Source organism: Dermacentor albipictus, chromosome 5, assembly GCF_038994185.2.
Source record: "Dermacentor albipictus isolate Rhodes 1998 colony chromosome 5, USDA_Dalb.pri_finalv2, whole genome shotgun sequence".
Classification (NCBI taxonomy): Eukaryota; Metazoa; Arthropoda; class Arachnida; order Ixodida; family Ixodidae; genus Dermacentor; species Dermacentor albipictus.
Window position 1 is genome coordinate 128,814,247 of NC_091825.1, and position 26,630 is coordinate 128,840,876.

Genomic DNA, 26,630 nt, shown 5'->3' on the forward strand with positions numbered 1-26,630 from the left:
TTTATGAAATCAAAGCATATTCGCGGAGTAACTGTCAATAGGAGTGAATTATTTTTAATATTGAAAACAATTCTTTTCTCTCCTCGACTTTTCTGAAAGCAGGCGAATAACACTTTATTTAAGTTAAACGAATTCAGTCATTGCCCCATAAGAAGGTTATTGTGAGAAGACAGAGGGAACGCTCGAAGCTGGGAAGACGGAGATTAGACAGACCCCAGGGCACCGCCAATAATTCCCACGTTAGCTTAATATCCATAGCGACGGCGCCCGTAGTCAATAAGCGCCAGGCAATCATCTAGTGATCTCTGCGTAAGCTTCAGGCCCGCGGGTCACGTGACATGAGTCATCGGGGAAGGCCTACAGCGCGTGTATTCAATGTGGGTCACCAGAGAAGCTTGCATTGCAAGCAATAATTTCCGACGGCTGCCTGCGGTGCCGTAAAAGACGTCACGTCAGGTCACAAAGAGGCCCGGAAGTTGGCGTAAGCCTGCAGGGGAAAGAGGAAGAAGAAGAAGAAAAATACAGAGGTTCGCCGACTCTACCCCGCCCATTCTTTGCACAATTGCTGCCATTGATTGGGCAGAAAAGAGAGGAGCTATTCCCAGCGCTGATTACATCCTAAATCTTTTGTCGTTCGATTGACCTGTGCGACCGCCTTTGTGTGGAGCGATTAGTTCCAAGAACTCGGGTTAGTCTAGTTTTTTTTTGCTTTCTTTCTACTCCTCTTACACTGCGCTCTCCATTTTTTTTTTGTTCTTTCCTTTTTTCGAGAGTACAATGGCGAACATGATGCTCTGCTCCTGTGTGACCATGGCTTATTTTGCATTATAAATTTCAAATTCGCACAAGTGAGACATCCCTTCGAGCGAGCGAGTGAGCGAGTGAACAAACAAACAAGCGAACAAACAAACAAACAAACAAACAAACAAACGCTCGTTCGTTCGTTCGTTAGTTAGTTAGTTAGTTAGTTAGTTAGTTAGTTAGTTAGTTAGTTAGTTAGTTAGTCAGTTAGTTAGTTAGTTAGTTAGTTAGTTAGTTAGTTAGTTAGTTAGTTAGTTAGTTAGTTAGTTAGTTAGTTAGTTTTCCTGTACCGCCACTACACAGATGCGAGTTTTAACATGCACCTAAATCTAAATACACCAATGCGAAAACACCCGTGTACTTAGATTTAGGTGCACGTTAAAAAACTCTAGGCGGACCAAATTATGCCGGAGTCCAACCACTACGGCATGCCTTACATTCAAATCGTGGTTGTGGCACGTAAAACCCCGTAACATATTTTTCGAAACATCGCCAGGAAACAAGCAGTCTTCACATCAAAGCTGACACATGCCGCCATTCAGGGAAAAAAGTTGCGCGGTGATTCCGGCAGTCAACCGCTTCCTCTCCTACTCTGCGAAAACCCTGAGGAATGTCTCGCACGACACTGCACGTAACTTCCTTCATGAAGTTTGTAGAGAGGCGGACCAGGCCCAGAATAGAATAGAACACATTGTAAGAGGGAGAGAGAGAAAGAGAAAGAGAGAGGGAAAGACACAGAGGGAAAGAAGGAAGCGTGTAGTGGATTCGTGGGGAGTGGGAAGGGGGCTGCAACCATAAGAATCGATGGCTGGCCTTCTGTGGTTCACCTGGCGCCGGGCCGGCGCCAGCCGCATCGACGCGTCGCTGCGGCGGAGGCACTGTCGCCGGGGGCCGCTGTGGGCCGCTCTGTCAGGGGCGTGGTCTTGCGCGGCGCGGCGCGTGGGACGGGACGGGCCGCACTCTGTCGACACAACTGCGACGGGACGCGCGCCGTACGCGGGACGCTTTCTTTTCCCTTTAATTTTATTCGCTTATTTTTTTTTCTCGCTGCCGTTTCCTTGCGCTGTCGATGTCTCGCCACTCGTCACCGCGGGGTCAACCCGCGTGCGACGATTTATTGATTCATAAGAAGGGCAGACAAGCCCGGCTCGACGACGACGGGAAAGGGCATGAAAGAGAGAGAGAGGAGAGAGGGGGGAGGAAGAAAGCCGTTGCTGACTCGGTTTAAGGTCGCACTGCGAACTGCGGAAAACTATCGAGTGATTGCTTTGAAGCAAAGGGCGAGAAGCAAGTGTCCTAAGAGCTTTGAGCGCGCGCGCGTGTATATGGGTTAAGCACGTGTAACACAAAAATTTTGCTCGGTCTTAGCCTCCTATCGGTAGGAGCGGAGATTCTTCTTGTCGCACGGGATGTTTGGGCTCCCGACGTTCTATACAACTTCAAAGAGCGCGTTTCTGACAGTCCATGGAGTGCCGACTGGGATTTTGCAGTGTACTTTTCTTAAGAGTAGCTTCCGTGGGCAAGATGTCTTAGTTGAAAACGTCTTTTAACCGATAAACCGGTAAAGTTAAATTGAGCTGTTAAAGTGGTGTTCCGTGCTCTCTTATTGTTTTTTTCTTTGTCTACATATCAATCTACATATCAAAGACAGTCTAACTATGTTGCCATTGTCCAAACTTATTTAGAGCGTTGACGGAAATACTGAGACGGTCTGAAGAGCGAAATGTCTTTTTTTTGGCTACCTAGCCGCTTTGATATGGTAATGCTGTGGCAGGCAGATCACCGTTCTCTGTCTCTAAGCATTTCACAGTATCCGACGAAAGTTATAGCTCACAGACTTCGACGCTGCCAGATCAAGGACCAGTGTAATTGAATTTTTTTGCAGTCGATTTGTGATGATAAGGCGCTTGTCTCGACGGTACCGAAACAAGGCGACGTTACGGTCTTCTTGTTGCGAAGCGCAAACAAGCATTATCCACAGATGCTATAAATAACCGCAGTTCAGCGCGCACACCAGGGGCTCTGGCATGACACGCATGCCCCCAAAGATCTTAAACAGACCAATTCACTAAAGTTTAGTTTATGTACACATATAGCGAATCGGTAGGAATGTGTGCTAGCTATACAGGAAAGGAAAGTGCTTATGTTATACTTTGAGTGAATCCGAGAAATTACTGTGTCGATTAAGTTATTAACAGCAGGCTAAAAATGCTGACAGGCAACGTCAGCCACACTCCTGCGCTTCGTACCTGAGAGAAAAAACAAAACACCTGCGAAACTCTTAAAGACCAATTATTAACAGATAGAGAAGATTGTGTAACATATCTTCTGGTATATATTTTACAAGGAGTACAGAACGACAAATAATATCGAAACTGAATGAGACAAAGAAATAGAGAAGAACACTACACTCAAACTAACCCGAATTGAACGTATCACCACAACTGCAGGAGACGAGGTAATGCATGTCGCGTGATGGGCAAACAGTGTTTCAGTAATACACTACCCGACAACAAATTTCGTGCAGTAACGCGCGTAAACTTTACCTTTTAATGTTCACTACCAGGAACAGTACACATGGAGTATGGTATGGGACAGTTAGTAGTTCCACTGGTCATCTGCACAAAATGCGGATGGTATCCTGCGCTAAATTTTTCTATAATGTTTTGTTTTGCTTCGAAGCTCCAAGGTTCTCCATGTTCCACTCCCGTCTGAAACAAAAGAAGAGAGAATATCGCCCCGAATAACAGCTCCTCTTCTTCCCAATTCCACCCGGAAAAAAACCCCATCCGGAAAGACACATGTGCGACCAAATCAGTTTTTCTTTTTTTGCACGGACAGCTCGGAGAAAATGCGCATCGCTACAAATAAAAGCAACTCGAGCCGAAACCCTTGCATCGGCCGCGTCTAACTAAGCAAGCAATCTCCAGAGGGCGCGCCGGTTGCGTGCCGTGGCGCCAACTGGTGGACGCCGGGCTAACTCGCTTGAAAGCGGGCCTTTCAGCTTTCTTTTTTTTTTTTTCTTCTCGCAATCTTTGCGTGCATCAGTGCCATCAATGCGCAAGAAAAGAGAAAGAAAGAGAAAGGGGGAGACAGAGGGAAACGTAGCTAGCTGGTCCAAGAGGGAGAGCGAGAAACGCCGTGTCCCTATTTTCCTCTTGGCAACGTCCCGTTTTCTGTTTCCATCGTCGTTCTCCGGAGCGAGGTCGCCCCTTCACTGTGTCGCTTTCGGTCAATAGCGTCCGTGACGCTCCACTGAATAGGGAGTATCGGCCAAATGTTTTCGTTTGCGCTTCAGTCGCTCACGCAACGACAAGAATGGACAGCCGCGGTCGACGCGAGATCCCCCTCCCTTCACAGAGAAAAAAAATAATAATAAAGACCAGAAAGGAGGGCACCATTTTGTTCGTGTTTTTACACATATGTATTTGCAGATAACTGGAGCGCGAATGTCTCGGAGGAAACGAGTTTTTTGTTCGTCGCGAGATGTTATCCTTCGAGCATTTACTTGATGTCGTTTGTTACGGGTCTGCGACGCTCCTGCCTTTCACAAAAGCGTTACGATACTTAAAGCGACAGACGCTGCAAGAGTTGGTAGCGAAGAGGCTTCTGATGAATCAATGTTCATACTTGATGTTCCTTTAACATATATTTACATGTGAAGCATAAACAGCTGAATCTAGGTTATCAGCACTTCTTGCACATCGTTCCTTTCAGTCACCCGTCAACCCTCTAAAATTAATTGAAACTTTAACGGACCGTTGGGACCAGTATTGAAATCATTAAAAATAAGAAACAAGGACGTTTGCCGCTACCCGACAGCCGTGTTTTTGCTTGCCGGCGTAATTATTTTTGGGCTGTCACATTGTGTGGATAATAGTAAGAGTCGATTCAGTTTATCTATTTGTCGCGTTCTGTGCTCGAGTGTTTTATAGATTTGAACTTCTTGAAACAAATGTGTACTAAAGTCATGCGTTCATCACTAGCAGTTCGGGGAAGAAATTCGGCATCGTTATCACTTGTCCTCGTAAATGTGCTCGCTTCGGCCTGCAACCGATTTTTGTCCCTGTAAAGCGTGCATTTCCTTTAAGTGAGTTATGAAGCGGCGAAGCCTTCGCTAAAAACCGATAGTGTGCGATGTTATAGATGTTCTCCGTGGGCTATTAGCAATATCGTGCCCGAGGCATGCGCATAAATTTGAGTTCCAGCGGTCCATTAACATGCCACCTGAATATAAATAAACCAGTTTTTTTTTTTAATTTTCGTTGGCGGATTGTTGTCGCAACGGTCAGTATTTGATAACAATATCGTGCTCAGCAGGCCAACGCCCCCAGCGACCGAGTCATCCCAGTACACCATCTTTTAGTATTAACACGCTGCACTTTAGGCTCACATTTGCCAGCGCACATGATATTGAATATATTATGAACAAACTATGTGGATTGTTGGCCTTGCTACAAACATGTCAGTGTACATTGCCATTATTTTTTTTCATTTACGGTACTGTTTTCTGGTTCGGGATACTGGCACTAGGGGATCACCGAGTAATTTAGAAATCTTGCAAAGAAACGTCTTGTCTATATTTTCTGGTTTGCCGTATTATGCACACACATCCATATTGTTACTGAAAAGTAAAACATTAAACATTAAAACGACTCCCTATATATAGTAGCCTTGAACAGATTCTAGCTGTGAAATTATACGAAAGGCCATGCACATACGAAGTTCAGCTACTTTAAAATCGCATTCTACCTTTTCATTCAACAAGACACACTGAGAATGAGAATGATACGTTCGGCTACCATGTACGAATTACGGTTTCCAGCTGTAGAAATATTCCCTGCCCAGCGTACTCAGCAAGATTAAACTGGAAGGCAACAATTTACAGACTATCTCAAAAAACGCTACATTGAAGAACAGTATGCAGATCCAATTCAAAGCGAAAAAAAACACAATCGCTTTAACAAAACTTGTTTCGCAAATACTTGGTTAATGGCTCAAAAATGAAAGTTACGGCGCTAAGCAGGCGAGGACGAAGTGAGACACAAACGACATATACGGGCGCCATTAAGATGCGCTTTAAGATGTGCTGAGTGTGCGATCCAGTTACCTTCAAGTCATTCTTTTGGAGAAAAATGTTTGTTTGTAATGGACAGCTGCAAGCGTTGTAGTTTTTTTTTCTTTGTTTATGTTGCCTGAAAAAAAATTGCTTGTGCACTCCTACGTAGACACACTGTTTTTTGCAACATTTGTACTTTTGAGGAGGGTTGGGCCAAGTCAAGCTGCCGTAATGCAGCTTTGTCGTACTATAATTGCCACGCATGTGCAATGTTGCCACGTACCCGTGTGGTTAAAATTAAATTGAAACACGATCGTGAAATTCCGTCAGAGGAGGCACGAATGTACCTTGGTGCTCACTGTATCGCAAGGCTGAGAATCCGTTCAAACATCGCGCCACATTTGGTTCTTCTTTAAAGGAACGATGTGAGTGATTACACAATTTAAGTAAACGTGATTAGAGACGTAATATGTTCTTACTATACGTGGACATAAGGTCACAACGACGCTGCTCTCACAGCGTTATGTGCGTCCCATCATTCTAACCTTGTGTCCACGTTTACAATATAGGTGCACGAAATGTCGCATTATGCTCAACCAACTCGCCCAATTAGCCATGCTAACAGACTAATTCTCGAGAGTGTCCGAAGCATCTCTGAGAACAGAGCTTTACAATGCAAAAAAAGAAACAACAACAACAAAAAACTGCGTATACGTAGCACGGTACTCGCGCTTCGACTGCGATAGTACGGTACAAACTTCCATGACAGGCAACATTCAACTTATCATTAGTAAGTTAAGAAATTGTAGTCAAGCCCTGATAACAAAGACTGAGCGTTATATTCCTTGCTCTTCGGCTGCCGTCGTTCATTAGGAATGAAACCAAGTGCGAGCTAGCGACAACACACTGCCGTTCAGTTGAATTCAAAGCGTCGTCTGACCGCGCAGCTGCCAGGACATGCGTGAGCCACCTGGAGCAGGAGACGGTCACCGACAGCACTGGCGTGCGCAACGGCACCTGGAAGCGCTACTACTACCACTGCCCGGGCATCTACTTTCCGGAGGACTACACCGAGTGCTGCGGTCCGGAAGCCTCCAAGTGTTGCCCGCCTGACAAGTGGTTCTATGAGATCGACAACACGTGAGTGGCGCGTGATATTCCAGTGTTTCAGTTAATACATCAATTAATTCCGTAAAACGCAACGGTGCGTGTGTGCGTGCGTGTGTGTGTGTGTGTGTGTGTGCGTGTGTTGTGTGTGTGCGTGTGTGTGTGTGTGTGTGCGTGTGCGTGCGTGTGTGTGTGTGCGCGTGCGTGCGTGTGCGTGTGTGTTGTGTGTGTGCGTGCGTGTGTGTGTGCGCGTGTGCGTGTGTGTGTGTGTGTGTGCGTGTGTGTGTGTGTGTGTGTGTGTGTGCGTGTGTGTGTGTGTGTGTGTGTGTGTGTGTGTGTGTGTGTGTGTGTGTGTGTGTGTGTGTGTGTGTGTGTGTGTCTGTGTGTCCACTGCAGGGAAAGGCCTCTCCCATACTTCTCCAACAACCCCGGTCATGTACTAATTGTGTCTATGTAATCCCTGCAAACTTCTTAATCTCATCCGCCCACCTAACTTTCTGCCGCCCCCTGCTACGCTTCCCTTCCCTTGGAATCCAGTCCGTAACCCTTAAAGGTCATCGGTTATCTTTCCTCCTCATTACATGTCCTGCCCATGCCCATTTCTTTTTCTTCATTTCAACTAAGATGTCGTTAACTCGCGTTTGTTCCGTCACCCACTCTGCTCTCTTCTTATTGATTAACGTTACACCCATCGTTCTTCTTTCCATAGCTCGTTGCGTCGTCCTCAATTTAAGCAGAACCCTATTAGTAAGCCTCCAGGTTTCTGCCTCGTACGTGAGTACTGGTAAGTTTTTTATATAATATTCACTTATTCACACTTACTCCAGGTACATGTCGCAAATGTACAAATACAGCTGCCTAGTGTTCAGGGCACTGAGACGCATTATTTTCATTTATCCACTTAACCATCGCCTCCCGCCCTCCCAGTGCAAGGCATTTTTCTCCCCTAGTCTTTCACGACAAAGAATGGTTTTCCACAGAATTTTCCGCCGTGGTGCGTAAGGCAGGCCTTGAACGCCAACACATCGTTTCTCAGGCTTGCAGACATTCTGCATCCATCTTCTGGTTCCAGTCTCACGGGTTACACAATTTGTGGACATGTCTTAAGAGCTGACCGACTTACCTGTGTGACGCAGCCATCTGAATTCCCTACTACACGAGTTCAACAGCCTGACTTTCCGCACGCTTGTATTCTCATTGCAGCTTGGCGACGGCCATCGCAGTGTCGGTGACACTCACCTGCTTCGCGCTCACCATACTGGTCATCGTCTGCTGCTTCTGGTCGCGGTGCCCGCTGTACAATGCGTGCAGATCTCGCTACAACCACGACATTCCAAATCGTAAGTTGGAAAGCATCGCTAATAATATTGCCGCGTAATATATTTGTCTGCTGTAATGGGCCCCCTTAACTGAGTTGTCGTGTTTTGTTTTCGCGCCGGGCTGGAGCATTCGCTTTTCAGTGTTTACAGCTTGCTGGGCGTGCTAGAAAATTCTCTACATCGAATGCACATTCTGGAATGTATACATACGCGACGATGCAAAGTTCGGCGATCAGTGCATGAAAGTTCGCTTGAGAACAGGTTGCACAGCTATAATTTCAGATAAGCAGCTGGTTTTAAAAGCGGACGCAGCCTGCGAAAAATGCAGCAGGTTGGCTATTCGCGCAAAGTCCGTCTCAAAGGTCCCGGTTTTCATAGCTAAGCAAGGCTAGCGTTCGCAAAAGTATCCGTTATCTTTGACACTGGCAAATCGTGATAGCAAATATTTTTTTTTTCCATGGCAGCCGGCCAATAACACTCCTTAGGAACCCAAAGCTTTGTTAATTCGGCCCCGGATTTAGCTTTAGTCTTGTAGACAATCTCGTTGTCTCTTGTTTTATTTCTTATGCTTCGCTTTGTTCCCTTGAATAATTTTTTATATTACACGCGTACGCTTAAACATTTTACACTGCTCTAAATCTGACGCGTTCATCCTCAAACTTCGCACTCATCGCAGACAAATCTGAGGATCTCGTCATGGAGACGGTGCCTGTGGATTCTCCGGCGAACAAGAAGAAATATGCGCCCTTGGCCTCGATGAACGGTAGCCCCATTTTGGATTCCCATTCCAAAGGTATGCCAATTCCTCCTCCTTATTTACTAAAGCAGCGACGCACGAAATGCTATCAGTTTATTCTGACACACTACAATCATGCGCGCACGATCTTGGAAGGGCAGCTTCGAGTGCATGACATGTGTCAAAAAAGAAAATGATGAAGCAAGCATGGAAAGCTCATTACTAAGCCGCATGTAAACACGCGAACTTAACACAACTAAATTTGGGCCTGGCTCGGGTAATGGCGGCGAACGTTCGCAAACTGACATTTTAAGGAAATCCGCAATCATTGTACGACTTTTTACACCGATAGCCACACCTGTTTACTCAGTATATTTAGAGATCATCGTAAGTCCCGACCTGGCCCCATGCCGTGTCGCCACGCCAGTCTACAGCAATAAAGGGTAAACTGCTTCGTCATGGGAGGTGGGTCGCTAATTACGCGCGGTTAAACGAGTTACAGCGATAAATAGTAGTAGTGTTTTGTACATTTTAAGTGACAGTACAAGTGTTGCTGAAGGGACATCAGGCGATCGTTGAATGCTCTCACATTAGATGAGCAACGGTACAGGCTCGTCTGATGTAGCCCCTGACCTAAGCGGCAAGCAGTGTCTTAAAAAGAACATGCGAATTGTGATATTGGTTAGCCATCTTATTGCAAAAAAAAAGGAAAAGAAATGCAGTCGACATCATCTTAACGAACGATGGATGCGACATGCAGAGTTCGTTTCACTGATTTCAACTTGAAATGACGGGATACGGTAAACACACGCGTTCCACTAAAAAACTCGCGAGAAGGACTGCAGCTGCGAATGTTTTCGTACAAGTGATACTACGCGAAATACTGTGTCTTACGGCGCGGCATTACTCAGTGGTTATCCCTGTTATCGCTTCGTAATGCGGTCGAGAGTATAGTTTTTATTGTGGTTCTTATTAAAGCTCAGTTCTGAAAGTTGCTTGTAGATTTAAAAAAGTATGAAGAAAATTGAAATTGCAGTAAAGCTACTTGATGCACTAGCCACAAACTACACCTAATACACTAACTTCTTTTCCAGGTGCCACAGCAGTGTAACCATCACCATCAGCTTGAGTAGCGTGATCTTTTGGTGCACATGTAAGTATCGCATCAATCGATATGAAAGGGAAGCCCTATACTGATTTCAAGAGGCCGCGGTGGAGTCTTCAGTGAGATATGTTCAATGAAAAACCTAGTTGTTACATTTATATAGCATGTAAGATTCCAATACACACGTCAGTATTATTCGGTATTGATCTCGACTATGCGTACAAATACATTGTGCATTACCAGTTCGTGCTTTTAAATGTTTTGCCAATTATACTTATTGTGCTGATTTTTTGTGAACGTGATTTTTGGCAGTCTGGATCTGGAGATCAGGCGCGACAAGGGTTCGACCCCAAATGTAATGTAGTGCAAATTGTAGTGCAATTTATTTGTATGATAATTCAAAAATGAGGATCTAAAATTCAGCTTAGTTCACACAGCTCAATAGCTAGCCACAAGATGATAAGCAATTTCAACTCTTTGGTGGTGCGCTTTTCTTTCCCCCTAAACTGCAGTCCTCTGTGCGAAGGTGCTCGGACTCGGCCCGGATGACCACGAGGCGACGTGGGCGTTCCTTCCGGAAAAATCAATCGACCATTGGCCTCTCACCGGCGAGATGTGAATACCGCGCCCGTGTGGATGCCTTGACCACTGCCCTGTTGTCCGGAAAGTTCGTTATGCTTGCCATCAGGTTGCCGCGATTCATAAAGTGCAAGTAGTTTGGCTCCACTAACAGGTGGCCCGTAGCTGTGAAAACGCTTACGTTTAGGCTAGTTGTGTTTTGTTGTCACAAAGTGCTTCTTGCGCAAAAAAAAAAGAACAATTGTCCAGCGCTTCGTGGAAGACTTACGGGATACGTCACTTTTAAGAAAAACACTTCACTGGCATTGACAGAAGGTCGGTAATAGGTAGCTGCCGAATGAGAATTAGGACAACGCCACTGGGTGTCAGTAAACTGACGATTCAAACGACTGTCAATAAGGACATATTTATATCGGTATTTTTGTCTTATTCCCTATTCAATTTATTGTAACTTCAAGGTTTGTTAAACGTTATGGAAACAGATCAGCTAATATGACTCCTAACCTAAATAACTATAAATTGCAGATATTTCTGCAAGTATTCACTCCAAATTTAAGCTGCTATTAGCACTTGAGCGCTGGTGAATTGTTTCCCTTAAAAGTGGACTGCCTTTTATGTTGGTGGAAACTTCCCGTCTCAAAGAGTCACCTCTAAAGATTCTAAGACGAATCCTTTTGTACGCCCTGTGTAGCATTGTCTCCAAGATGTTAAAATCTCAATGTACGTCCAATACTTGCTTTCGCTTGCAAAAAAAAAAGTGCTGTGCTCTGCGGTGCTTCACATACAATATTGTTTGAATACCATACTTGCGTTCATTGGAGCTCACCTGGTCATTTCCATGCACATACTGTATGATCAAAGGCGAATAATGTTCCTACATGTTCTCAATATGTCATACAAGTACGATATGAGGGGGAGGGGATGCGGGGGTCCGAAGGCAAGTGCAAAAAATATTCGGACAGAACCCACCATTCTGGGAATTTTTATCGTCGTAATGCGATCGGCCTTCAACTGGTGGTGCACATCGTCAGGTGATATCGCCGTTATTTTCTTCTCTCGTGATCCCGCTTGAAGGTCAATATATATACAACTGAAAGAGCCACCGCCGAAAAGCGTCATGTATGAACCATGCACTGAAGCCAGGCTCCTTCCTCTCTTGCGCTTCCCTCTGCACACGCTGCGCCATCTAGGAGCGCGCGAGTGAATTTCCCCTCTTTCTGAGCGGCCTCCGTGATTGGCACCGGTGCGCGCTAACGCTGAGGATTAATCCCTCGTTGCACTGCCCGTAGTCATGCCAGCATAGGGCCGCTGTGTTCGAGAATCCAGGTTTCATACCCAACAGTACCAAAGTTCTCGAACTCTTTTTTTTATTATTTTTATAATAATAATTTTATTATTTGCCTTTCAGTGGATTCAACATAAGGTTTAAAATTAAGATTGATATATTAGAAAGACTGCCGGAGTAAAATGCTAGGAGACATCATACAAGCCGCAAAGTGGGGGGAATTGGGCAAATGCTAATCGCATTAAAAAACAACGTTTGCCACTGCATTTTTGGGTATTGTTCGGTGCTTACAGTGTTTGAGGAATCCGCCTTCTTAACTTTCAGGTATGGCTTCTAGAGGCAGTCGAATACGACAGAGTAACGGCAAAATTGGTGCTTTTCGCTTACCCCGCAGTCATTTAAACACTTTTAATGTGTGAATCAGTGCGTTCAGGTGTTCTACTTTGAAAATAATTTATGTTGGTCTGTGCCTGGGTGAAAGGAATAGAACATAACGTTCCATTGAACCGTTTCCTTAGCATCGTCCAATTGGACGATAGCCCTCGTACGCAGAAATCAAGAAATGAAGGATACTCAAGATCAGAGTTCATTGCCCTGAAATAGAAGTCCGTTTTTTTAAATATATATAACCATTTTCATGCGGAGTATTACACTCATGTTGATAACAAGTAGCTTTTGCAGGATAAAACACATCTGTCCAGGTCGTAATCCTAGAGAAGTAAAAAAGCGCAGAGAGTGCCACATATAACGGCCTGCTCTGATGCACAAACAACAGATGTCGGTTCTTCATCGTAATAGTAGATCCCTTTCTTAGAATGTGCATCCAGCGAGCTCAAGCAAACACCACTATCTTTTCCTTCAACTTCTGAATTTTCTGGTGTTCCTGCGTAATTCGATGGTGTCGTCTTTCTTTCCCCGCGTGAAGCATCAGGTGTCTGTATTGTTGAGAAAACCAATGAGAACGAAGTTTTCTTCCGATGCTTAACGCACGAAAGCAGAAATAGAAAAAAAACGACGCCATGAAACGTCTTCTGCGTCTTAACACCTGCCAACTGCATGTGAAAGGCCAGGAAATATCCTGACTCGAAAACGCCGAGCCAACCTAAGTCACACAACATTGAGTTACTGTGTTTCATATCCTGAATAGAGTCTGAATGGGATGTCGTATGGTCCGCGTATTGTTAGGAACAAAATAGAAATCCGACTGAGTTTAATCTTCCGGGACCAAGAAGACCTAGCATTAAATACATGCAGATTAGGAGTGTATGTCGATTTCCCAGCGACGTCTCTAAATACAGGGTTGTAACAACGCAAGATCTATATGACGTAAAAGAAATCTGAGATATTTTTTAGAGTCGGCTGATCCACCTACGTAGCCACCCTCGGAGTTCGAGAAGGCTAGATTAATGAACATGCCCGAAGCTTAATTTATATTATGCGCTTCCCTTAGAAGCCCTCGGTTTCTGTATTTCCAGCAGTAGAATAAGTTGTCATATATGCACCAATTTATTAACTTATTTATAGTTACACCACGCGGGTAACTCTGCCTTGCAATGGAGTTTCTGAAACGAAACGCAAAGTTCAGTCAAATACAATCTTCGCGCATCCATCCAAGCGTACCATCCTTTTGAAACACGGGGCATAGGCGAACGTGCTTAATTTTTGAGCGATGAAGTTTTCGCAAAAGCGCAACACAGACTCACTGTTGGGCTCGGCGTCCTAAATTTGTAGAGAATAGGCTATTGGCACGCAGTGCATTATTCTATCACAAAACCTCCCTTCCTTACGCATTGAGGTACAAATCAACGTGGAACGTTAAGGTACTTTGCAACTAATTTTGGGGTCAAAAATCACAAAACTGCTAGTAAAATTCTAATTAAGTGGCCATGTCTTGAGCATCAACCGGCTTCCATAGGAAAATCCGAACGCATGCACCGTAGAGCAGTTATACCATAAGTTAGTTTGTGAAAACGTATTGTTTAAGGCGTTAACGAGTCTCACACTTTAGCTTATGTCAGCCAGCCGCAACTAACAGTGTGTTGCCAAACAAGGCCATCGCCTTTCACGTGCCCGAAAAATTTATTTCCATTAGATAGGTTGTGTATTTGCGTGGGGAAATCTAGAAAAAGGTATATCCGGTATTGCTATCTCTCAGTTGCATAAAAAGAAGTGTGGCATAGTAAAATAACTAGTTGATGTCTGTTTATGTTTTCACCTTTTGCCCTTAAATGACAGTGAAATCGTTGTTTACGGAAGACGCGCTAAAAGAAAGGGAGAAAATACGATATGAAAAGCAGAGAGGTGAACCAGAATAACTTCCCAATTGGCTGCTGTCCGTTGGTTACCAAAGTGTGCAACAAAAACCGGTGCCGTATACCTTCACGAGCGCTCCCAAATCAGAAACTCCATTCTCTATGGAAACTCCTCGTATAAATTGTGAGCCTGAGACAAACCGTTAACCGTGATAAACAGCTGTTATGATCAACCTCCCATATTACCTTTCAAGACCTTTCTCAGTGAGTCTTTGTTGCACCAGACAAAAACCAGCCAGCGAATGACATCTGCCACATTCCTTCCCAACCTCTCTCCCTCCCCCGTTTTTTTTTTACATAATTTAGTTCATGTTACTTCCAGCTTATAGGTTCACACATCTACGTGCATGACCGTGACACTATAGCTGATGATAACAACATGTAATCTATTCCAGCACAAATGTTTAATCATGAATCAAAAGGGGCTATGATATGGAAGTTGAGGAGGTGCACTTTTCCCTATCTGAGGGCGAAGTCCAGGTAGCAATCCACTGCCGCAAGCTTACCTCATTTACTCACGACATCACTGCTACGTTGTCCTACATAATTAGCTAGCCAGCTGTTGAGCTTAGATAAGTACGCTTCGTTCCTAGCTCTGCACGCACAAATTGTCACAAACAAGAGGCCCATGTCTCGCTAAGCACTGGGCTATTGATCTATTGTGCGCAAGCCCACGGCCAGTTTTCTAACGATGGCAAAGCGAAGGAAAGATTTCGTTACAAGAAGCCAGCGATATCTGAATGTTTAGATAAGCTTTCATGAACCTACTCTAAAATCAAACGTAGTGTCAAACCTGCGGTAAGAGTCCAATGCCAGTCAGAAGACTTACCAAGTGCATTCGAAATATCTGCTTAGGTTGCAAGCTAGCGCGAACGGAAGTTCGCCCTTAGAACATAAAACTTGGCTTTGAAGTGGTGAGACCTGCTCCAACCTCGTTAACGGTAGCATCAGTGCATGCGAACGGACTGTTGGATTCTGCGATCGGAAATGAACGGGATAATCATTGCGAGGTGCTCTTCTTATCATTGTCGTCATCGAGCCTGCGTAATTTTTATGGTTAGGTTAAATTACGGCCTTCCTTCCCTGTAAAGCTGTCTTCGCCACGTTGTACCTTCGTCCAGCCAATGACGGCACCGGCAGACGCTGAAGTGAAGACGAAGAAGAAGCTGTACGCGTGCTGAAAGGGTCAGAATTATACGTCAACAGTGTGGCACATAACGGAACCCCTAAGCTTAAAGGCAACATTTTGACAGCGGGCCTGGTCATCGTCAGTGCTTTTGCCGAAACGTTGAAACCCGGTTTAGTCATTTCTTAATCGTCCAATGTTGATTAAAACGCACTTCAGTACTACACCGTATACCACGCCGAGTAGCTACGGGTAACCTATTGACATCTTCCATTTCTTGGAACACGCCAGCTTAAATTTAAAAAAAAAAATGTTTAATGTGTGCCGTCGATACGCTGGCAAAATGTCATGCGAGCGCTAGCAATTTCGCAGTGACGTTCTCTCCGCTTGCGAAGGTTAATCTTCGTCAAACTCAGCACTTGAAAAGCGCAGCAATTCCACTATTTCAAAGATTGAAAAGAATTTTCGAGCTTTCCGAGCTTTCCCAGCCGAAGTTATAAGGAAGGTGCTGCTGATCTATAGTGACCAAGAAAGAAAACTTATCAGTGGATCGAACCGACTACTCTGCGCGTGAGGACCAACGTGCGGGATATATAAAAATATATTTAAGAAACAGATATGTTGGCCTGAGGTAAAAATGACCTGCCCCACATCTAGAAACATTCTCAGTGAGCTGGTTCCCAAGTAGGAGTAATGCGTGAATCAACAAGGTGTGTAATACCCGCGGTGCCCTCGCAATCTTGAGCAACGTGCGCAGGTGAAAGACAATGAATGAACAGCTTTATCATTATTTCTACAAATGCTTATTTGTCTTGTAAAGCGTAATCGTTCTGAGACGGGGCTTTATCTGCTTTCTTGCTGCGAGGGTAAAGTTGTTTGAGCATGTACCGCTAAGCTCCTATACGTAAAAGGCTTCAAGAGGCTATGCTACACTTTTCGCCAACACAGCTGCTCATTATATGGAGGAAAGTTGGATCAGGACGGGCAATTCCCACAGTGATGGTCATCTAGTCATATACAACTATACGGCAACTTTTTCACCTTCCTTTTCACCGACGAGTCTGATAGCATGTGCGCCTGTTTCGCATCGAAGAAAAAAAAAACATCATTGCCCCTTCCAATCCGTGAAGATGGCCGAACAGCGAAGCTGTGTTAGTTACACCGAATGCTGCACCATGCAAGCCAAACTTCGCAAGCCGTCTATTTTGTTTCATCATTCTTTCATCTCATTTGCGGTTTGGGTGTCTCGCGTGGTGGGCATTCCTTCGAAGTGCTTTTCTTTTTTTCGCGATTCTCCCAGCGTTTTCTTTTTCTTGCACGTGAGGTTTCTGTCTGTGTTTTGCTGTGCTTTCTTTTTTTTTTTCGCGTGCGAGTTGCTCCACCCCTTTTCTGCGCGCCAGTAATGAGAGCAATGTTTGGCGTAGTATGAAAACCATCTGATTGTTCTTTTTAAATTCATTTTGTGTGTTTGCTTGGTCTTGTGTTGTCTCTTCTACCGCTTGACTTTGAAGTATCGTCTCTTGTTTCTGCACTGCTCGGTGTGCCCTCTACGCTTGGAGTGCTTTGTCTGACGACGTTGAATCTTGTATTGCTTGCTCTTTAGTTGACGGCAGATGACGGCGTTTACATTTCATAATCACAGCCTTGTGCATCAAAATTAAATCGGTCCGTCATTTAAGACAATGAATGGCTCATACTGCCTTAAACAATCGCTCATACCCCTGTAAATTCGGGCTCCCCATTCGACGACGGAAGTGAAATTCTACGCTGGAATGACGAGCGGCAACAGAGCCAGCTGTGGAAGAAGACGACGATGCTCGAGCCATTGCTGCTGATGATAGTTTTAGCCAAGTCCGACAGCGACGGCACACGGTCCGCATAAAACAGCTTCGCTGCGAAAAGAATAATCTTGAAAGCCTCTTTGCAGGAGCAGCAGAGTGAAAGATGATTAGTGAGAGCCGTCAGCAACGTGTAGAAACACCCGTGTCAACACTCGCGGTTTCTTCGACTTATTCCAGATCGTTTCCGCAAAAGAGACCATCAACGGTGGAACCGCAGGAAATTACGAACGAGATTGTCGCGGGACACCTTCAAGAACATCGCAGTTGATATTCAAAGTGAAGGCGAACTCGCTCGTTGGTGAAAATGCTGATTTGTGTGCCTAAAAAAACAAACGTTATCTTCGTGAAGATGATCAGGGACCGCCGAAGTCTTACTGTTTTTAGCTTAGATGCTGCGCCAAGCCTGTACAAATCGACCAGCCACTTAGTTTTTTGGCCTACCAAAGTATTTTTGCAAGAAAATGAGATATAATGCATTTATTCTAGCCTCTATTTTAAGAGTGTCCACTCGCCGCCTTGCCTTTCGCTTCCGCCCGTTTCTTCATATTACTGCAGTTTAGACGCACGCGCTAAATACACGCAAAGCAAAGCTTTCTTGGTTATCAATTAGCTGTCACGCATGAAAGCGGCTGACTAGCCCGGTCGTGGCAAAGGAAAGGGAAAATGTAGAGCACAGTGACTGGCAACACCCTTGCGTACTAATCTTTGAATATATAACACACCCTGAGCAAACCTTGATCACATCTATCAGTTTTCCTTTTGAATGCGTTACAAGTAAGGTTGGACCAAAATAAGGACTTCTGCACAGGTGTTAACGTACGTTTTATCCATCTCTATGTATACTATAGCCGTGGTATTCATCGAAACGCCTTCGGATGGATGGAAACGAAGCCTTCACCAAACGTAAGCAGGGGTGATGGCATTGAAGATGCATTTGATGCGCGAGCGGTTCTGCCCTTTCTCTATTACACACACGTTGTTGAATGTATCGACAGAATAAGCTATGTACTAATATATTTGTGGTTGACTCTGAACATGTATATGCTGTTCATGTGCCCCAGCTGTACCTGCACTCGTTCTGGGCATTTCTTTTTCAGATTTTTTTCATTCATGTGAATTTAGATTGTAAAACTGGGTCAGGGAAATTATTGCCAACTTTCTTTCTTTCGGAGGGGGGGAGGGGGGTTACTGAGCCATTCAGCGTGTTAAGCAGAAAAGTAGTGTCCTCTGCTGCGGAGTTGCTTTTGCGCGATGTTTCACAATGGCGCTTAAACATGATTGTGTGAGAAAAAAAAAGTGGCAGCGTAATTGTTCTATCAGTGTTTGTGTCAGTTAACCAGGATGCTTACAAAGCGTCATTGCCTCTCACGAATCTGTCCAGGACACCTTTTCCGTCATTTCGCGCGGTGTACAATTTAATTTGTGAATAAATTACCTTGGGAGTTCAGCTCGGTATACTCAATTTCTTTCACGAACTATCGGATTGACTGAGAATATAAGTGCCTGCAACCACCTTGTATACCCTTCTCCGGCCGTCAATCAGCTCTCAATGAAGACGGCAAAATAAACCCGACGCTACATGCATATAATCCAAGCAAAAGGTAAGAAGGTTGGTTATGACTGCAATATCGATGTCAGCAATTTATCTTTCTTGAAACTGCAGCGATCTGTTACATTGCTTCGAAGGCAGGGAAAAATTCGAATCGTCTGATACCAAAAAAACAGAAGAAAATCATCATTGAGGTTTATTTCTGGTTTAATGGCGCGGATATTCCCAATATGCAACATTCTCGCACCCCCTTTTTGGCCTTGTATAAACTAAGAAGAAAAAAAAACAGCTGAAACTTCGGCGCCGGCATTTTCACTGCCTTCCCCTTCAAAGCGCACTGAACTTCAACTTCGAGCGAAGGCAACCTTTACGGGCCATTAAGTTCATGCCCTTTCACGACAAGTGTCGTGGAACCGTTCGTTATTGTGCCAGACAACTTCCCAAGGAGTTTCCTCTCGAAGCCACGAAAAACGAACGCCAAAAGTGGCGCGTTAGGAAGGAAAAGCGACAGCGTCGGCATTAAGTCAGCCGAGCAAATCAAAATCGAGCAGCTGGCGCCCAGAGGCGACACCAGCCGGCGGCAGCCATGAATTATGCACGGCCGTCAAGTAAGTACTGTACAGCGCCCGACGAAAACTCGATAGAAGAACGGCGCGGAACTTCCTCTGAGAGGGTTGCGTGGAAACCCCAAGACACGGCGTAGTCTTTTATGACCGTGCACGACGTAAGTACTTGAGGACGCTCGGTGGAACGTCAAGTGGCGCAAGATTAATACTTCTCCTTCTCCTACCACGTGACTATGTTCAACGTCACCCGAACGCTCGAGAGGTTTTAATGGAAACCGAACATAACTGAACGGCCAGTCAGCCCCTAGAATTCGATTAGTCAATTAGGTCAATTAGTCGCACAAGACACGGAACATGAGATTTAAAATTTACAAACGAATAAAGATGGGTTGGAGAGCGAGGGAAAAGCATTACGAAATCGCGACCGGTAGCTTTGTCATCTGTGAAAAAAAAAACTAGAAAAAAAGAAGTATAATATCATCGTATTCTAACACTGCTAACATCAGAGACTGAAACTTGGAAGTCAACGAAGAAGCTTCAGAAGAAGCTAAGAACCGCGCAACGAGCGATGGAACGAGAAATTCTAGGCGTATACCATTAAAAATGGGAAGACAGCGGTGTTCAGTAGAGAGCTAACGGGGGTAGCCAATATTCTAGTCGACATTGCAAGGAAAAAATGCAGTTGGAGAAGCCATGTAATGTGTAGGACATATAACCGGTGTTCTATTCCAGTTACAGATTTTGGGCTCTTACAAGCTATATCATAGCATATCACATAGAAGCCAACAAACACTCATAAGCCAACATAACATAGCATATCATAAGAAGCCAACAAACACTGACACCAAGGACAACACAGGGGAAATTACTTGTGCTTAATAAAAGAAACAAAGAAATGATAAATTAGTGGAAATGAAAGTGGATGAAAAAACAGCTTCCCGCCGGTGGGGAACGATCCCACAACCTTCACATTTCGCGTGCGATGCTCTACGTGGTAGCTCGATTGGTAGAGCATCGCGCGCGAAATGCGAAGGTTGTGAAATCGTTCCCCACCTGCGGCAAGCTGTTTTTTCATCCACTTTCATTTCCATTAATTTATCATTTCTTTATTTCATCTATTAAGCACAAGTAATTGCCCCTGTGTTGTCCTTGGGGTCAGTGTTTGTTGGCGTCTTATAATATATATATATATATATATGTGTGTGTGTGTGTGTGTGTGTGTGTGTGTGTGTGTGTGTGTGTGTGTGTGTGTGTGTGTGTGTGTGTGTGTGTGTGTGTGTGTGCGTGCGTGTGTGTGTGTGTGTGTGTGTGTGTGTGTGTGTGTGTGTGTATGTGTGTGTGTGTGTGTGTGTGTGTGTGTGTGTGTGTGTGTGTGTGTGTGTGTGTGTGCGCGCGCAACTGACGGTGGTCAGTTGCAATCGGACCCCCTTCATTTGCACTTCGCTATTCGCAGAGGCAGGACGTGTGCCGTGTGAGTTGCTGCACAACACTTTTTAATGCGGTGAACGCGGTTTAAATCGTGGATGACCGAACGCGTTTCTCTCACATTTACCGCTAAATCACCGCTTAATTTTTCCCCTCTCTAATGTGCTGGCGATTGGCTCTTGAAGGTAAGCAGGCATAAGAATCACTCTGATAAATATGGAAGCACGAACGATGCGCGACTTTCTAACGTTGCGTCCATCCGCAATACTTCAAAACGTAAAAGCTGTGCGAGACGATCACCAAAGAATCGTAGGAAGTGGTGCAATGAGTTGTCTTGTGGCTGAACGTAAACATGGCAGTTCAAGAAGATGAAGAAAACAATTGTTGAGTTGTCCTCCGAACGCGGCCAGCACCGCGGCTCCTGTGTAAAGTTTGTTCAATATAAGCGGTATGTCCTGCGCCTTGTTCAGCCAAATTGGATTAGATGTCGCAGATTCGTCGAAACACATTGAACTAAGTTCTCTAACTTTGCGCTGTCGACGGTGTGCATTTCAAGCAACAACAATGCTTCCATCTTGCTGACACGACAAATATTAGTGCGCACAGCGTCCTACATGCTTCACAGCGGGAAAAAAAGAAAATAAGAAGCTTAAATTCCAGGCCTGAAACCACGAGCGATGAACACTGCCGTGTTCGGCCTGTCTACCGCGCAGCAGCCATGGAGCGCCGTATACAATTTTCCGTAGCGAACTAAAATTCTTGGGTCATATTGACATCTACAAACGTTTTATTAAAGAAAAAATCAGACATCCACCCCGTTCGTAACAATTGGTACACAGGAAACCCATATGGGTTCCTCGAAAGAAAAGCCTCACAGTTGAAGAAAAATTCGTCCTGGTACGGGACTCGAACCCGGGACCACCTTTCCGGGGCAGGCGCTCTACCATCCGAGCTAACCAGGCGGCTAGGAGATGGCAGGGCGAAGTCGAATTTGTCGACAACACGAAGCAAAGGCAAGATGGCAGAGCAGCTGCCCCGGAAAGGCGGTGGTCCCGGGTTCGAGTCCCGGAGCAGGACGAATTTTTCTTCAACTGTGAGGCTTTTCTTTCGAGGAACCCGTATGGGTTTCCGTTGTAGCAATTGCTACGAACGGGTGGATGTATAATTTTTCCTTTATTGATTACTTCTCTCCACCTTGCGGGTTTCCGCAGAGCTATTACCTCAAACACTTGCCTTTGCTTCGTGTTGTCGACAAATTCGACTTCGCCCTGCCATCTGCTAGCCGCCTGGTTAGCTCAGATGGTAGAGCGGCTGCCCCGGAAAGGCGGCGGTCCCGGGTTCGAGTCCCGGACCAGAACGAATTTTTCTTCAACTGTGAGACTTTGACTGTCCGGTGTACGGGGAACAGGACACAGTCACCAGACGCCATCGAGCAATTTCAAAAAACCAAAGAGCCATAAGGAGGATCTACCCCCCTCCCCACAAAAACCTTAGTAGAGAGCAGTCGGTTGCTTGGAGGAACTGCAGACTAATACATACCCTAATCTCCTAATCTCAGTCTACTCAGCAAAATCTATACGGGAACATATGACAATAAATACCCGCTATGCGGGGAGCACGCAACGCTTTACAACATTACATGGGCCTGCCAAAAACCAAAGGTAGCTTCAGTACACAAAACACCAACACCGGAGTAGTGGGAGACTGCGCTGTCCTGCTCCAAGCCTCAAGAACAGCTCAACCTGATCTACCGAGCTAGCAAGCTGGCAAAGGCCTCAGGGGCCTTACACTGAGAGCTCCACCTTCGTCGGGATACCTTCTTTATAAAAATAAAGTCTTTATTTATTCATTCATTCGTTGGCGATTTTGTTCGCATTTGCCCTTCTCGTGTGTCACAACAGTGATATCTCGCTCCGCATTTTGGATAGCATTGCTACTCGTCGTGTGCATGTAGGTTCCCACTCTGTAAACAACACGACGAACTGTGGGCATATATACAATGACCTTGCAAATGAATTTTGCAACGCATAGACAGAGTAATAGCTCACAATACGCCAGGAAATCAACAACAGCGACAACTTTTGCTAATTTGATACGTTTAGCCTACTGTCGCTGTTTCATATTTACATCGAAAACCTTAGCGTGAGAAGTGCTTAAAAATAATGTAGAATTATAAGCGTGGGCAAACTTACTGTGAACATGTAACAAAGCTAGGGATGCAGACAACAGGTCAAATCAATGACCAGCTTTGGTGATCGTCGTGGAAGAATACCACATTTCTAGCAACTACGACACTGCGCTGTATCTCCGCTACCACTATTCGTACATGCACTAGTATATCTCAAGCGTGGAAAAACATATTTTGCAGAACACTAAGTACCAGCTGTAACTGTAATGATCTTCCCAGCCCAGACAGCGTTAAAGTCGTGTTCCGCACCAGTGCGTACACCTAAGTCGTCGTCGTCGTCGTCGTCGTCGTCGTCGTCGTCGTCGTCGTCGTCGTCGTCGTCGTCATCATCATCATCATCATCATCATCATCATCATCATCATCATCATCAGCCGGTTATGCCCACTGCAGGGCAAAGGTTATGTACTAATTGTGGCCACGTTGTCCCTGCAAACTTCTTAATCTCATCCGCCCACCTAACATTCTGCCACCCCCTGCTACGCTTCTCTTCCCTTGGAATCCAGTCCGTAACCCTTAATGACCATCGGTTGTCTTCCTCCTCATTACATGTCCTGCCCATGCCCATTTCTTTTTCTTGATTTCAACTAAGATGTCATTAACTCGCGTTTGTTCCCTCACCCAATCTGCTCTTTTCTTATCCCTTAACGTTACACCCATCTTTCTTCTTTCCATAGCTCGTTGCGTCGTCTTCAATTTAAGTAGAACCCTTTTTATAAGCCTCCAGGTTTCTGCCCCGTAGGTGAGTACTGGTAAGACACAGCTATTATACACTTTTCTCTTGAGGGATAATGGCAACCTGCTGTTCACGATCTGAGAATGCCTACCGAACACCCCTCAGCCCATTCTTATTCTTCTGATTATTTCCGTGTCATGATCCGGATCCGCCGTCACTACCTGCCCTAAGTAGATGTATTCCTTTACCACTTCCAATGCCTCGCTACCTATTGTAAATTGCTGTTCTTTTCCGACACTATTAAACGTTACTTTAGTTTTCTGTAGATGAATTTTTAGAACACTCTTCTGCTTTCCCTTTCCAGGTCAGTGAGCATGCATTGCAATTGGTCCCTTGAGTTACTAAGCAAGGCAATATCATCAGCGAATCGTAAGTTACTAAGGTATTCTCCATTAACTCTTATCCCCAGTTCTTCCAATCCAGGTCTCTGAATACCTCCTGTAAACACGCTGTCAATAGCATTGGAGACATCGTATCTCCCTGCCTGACGCCTTCTTTTATTGGGATTTTGTTACTTTCTTTATGGAGGACTACGGTGGCTGTGGAGCCGCTATAGATATCGTTCAGTATTTTTACATACGGCTCGTCTATACACTGATTCCGCAATGCCTCCATGACTGCTGAGGTTTCGACTGAATCAAACGCTTTTTCGTAATCAATGAAGGCTATATATAAGGGTTGCTTATATTCCGCACATTTCGCTATCACCTAATTGATAGTGTGAATATGGTCTTGTTGAGTAGCCTTTACGGAATCCTGCCTGTTCCTTTGGTTGAGAGAAGTCTAAGGTGTTCCTGATTCTATTTGCGATTACCTTAGTAATTACGTTGTAGGCAAGGGACAGTAAGCTGACTGATCTATAATTTTTCAAGTCATTGGCATCCCCTTTCTTATGGATTATTAGGATTATGTTAGCGTTCTTCCAAGATTCCGGTACGCTCGAGGTCATGAGGCATTGCGTATACGGGGTGGCCAGTTTCTCTAGAACAATCTGCCCTCCATCCTTCAACAAATCTGCCGTTACCTGATCCTCCCCAGCTGCCTTCCGCCTTTGCATAGCTCCCAATGCTTTCTTTACTTCTTCCGGCGTTACCTGTGGGATTTCGAATTCCTCTAGACTATTCTCTCTTCCATTATCGTCGTCGGTGCCACTGGTACTGTATAAATCTCTATAGAACTCCTCAGCCACCTGAACTATCTCATCCATATTAGTAACGATATTGCCGGCTTTGTCTCTTAACGCATACATCTGATTCTTGCCAATTCCTAGTTTCTTCTTCACTGTTTTTAGGCTTCCTCCGTTCCTGAGAGCATGTTCAATTCTATCCATATTATACTTACTTATGTCAGCTGTCTTACGCCTGTTGATTAACTTCGAAAGTTCTGCCAGTTCTATTCTAGCTGTAGTGTTAGAGGCTTTCATACGTTGGCGTTTCTTGATCAGATATTTCGTCTCCTGCGATAGCTTACTGGTATCCTGTCTAACGGAGTTAACACCGACTTCTATTGCACACTATTTAATGATGCCCACAAGATTGTCGTTCACTGCTTCAACACTAAGGTCCTCTTCCGGAGTTAAAGCCGAGTACCTGTTCTGTAGCTTGGTCTGGAATTCCTCTATTTTCCCTCATACCGCTAACTCATTGATCGGCTTCTTATGTACCAGTTTCTTCCATTCCCTCCTCAGGTGAAGGCTAATTCGAGTTTTTTCCATCCTATGATCACTGCAGCGCACCTTGCCGAATGCGTCCACATCTTGCATGATGCCAGGGTTAGCACGGAATATAAGGTCTATTTCATTTCTAGTCTCGCCATTCGGGCTCCTCCACGTCCACTTTCGGCTATCCCGCTTGCGGAAGAAGGTATTCATTATCCGCATATTATTCTGTTCCGCAAACTCTACTAATAGCTCTCCCCTGCTATTCATAGTGCCTATGCCATATTCCCCCACTGCCTTGTCTGCAGCCTGCTTCTTGCCTACCTTGGCATTGAAGTCGCCCATCAGTATAGTGTATTTCGTTTCGACTTTAGCCATCGCCCATTCCACGTCTTCATAGAAGCTTTCGACTTCCTGGTCATCATGTCTGAATGTGGGGGCGTAGAACTGTACGGCCTTCATTTTGTACCTCTTGTTAAGTTTCAGAACAAGGCCTGCAACCCTCTCGTTAAAGCTATAGAATTCCTGTATGTTACCAGCTATGTTCTTATTAATCAGGAATCCGACTCCTAGTTCTCGTCTCTCCGCTAAGCCCCGGTAGCACAGGACGTGCCCGCTTTTTAGCACTGTATATACTTCTTTTGTCCTCCTAACTTCACTGAGCCCTATTGTATCCCATTTACTGCCCTCTAACTCCTCCAAGAGCACTGCTAGACTCGCCTCACTAGATAGCGTTCCAGCGTTAAACGTCGTCAGGTTCAGATTACAATGGCGGTCTGTCCCTCACCTAAGTCAAGCATGCGCTAAAAATGCGCTTCACGCTTTTGTATGGCTTATAGCGCGTCATATTGAAGTAATAGTTATGGCCTCCCAGCCGATCCCCTTCGACGTCGCGTTCCATCCCTTGCCAATTACTTTGTCAATGTCAAACATGTGTCAATGTCAAACCTGTGGTAATGTCAGACATGTGGCAATGTCAAACAATTGTCAAACATGCCAATGAAAGTGTGCAAGAGTGGTGGCTCGCAGAGAAAGGATGTCTCCGAATGTAACATTTCAGTCTGAGTCGGTGAAACGGCACTTCTAAAATGTTTTTTTTTTTAACACGAGAAACGGTGATAGAACAAGAAGAAACGGACCAATCTTGTAAGCACCAACAAAAAATGGTAACGTAGTGCAGGAAGCCAGGGTAGTCGCACGAAGACGAAAATTCCAGGGAGGTACGCCGGACAACTCAGTAT

General features: G+C 45.0%; 1 pseudogene; it reads left to right on the plus strand.

The window, feature by feature from the left end:
• The window catches only part of LOC135906346 (uncharacterized), a 36,036-nt pseudogene extending 17,319 nt beyond the window's left edge, over positions 1–18,717 (plus strand).
• Positions 18,718–26,630: the final 7,913 nt, after the last annotated feature.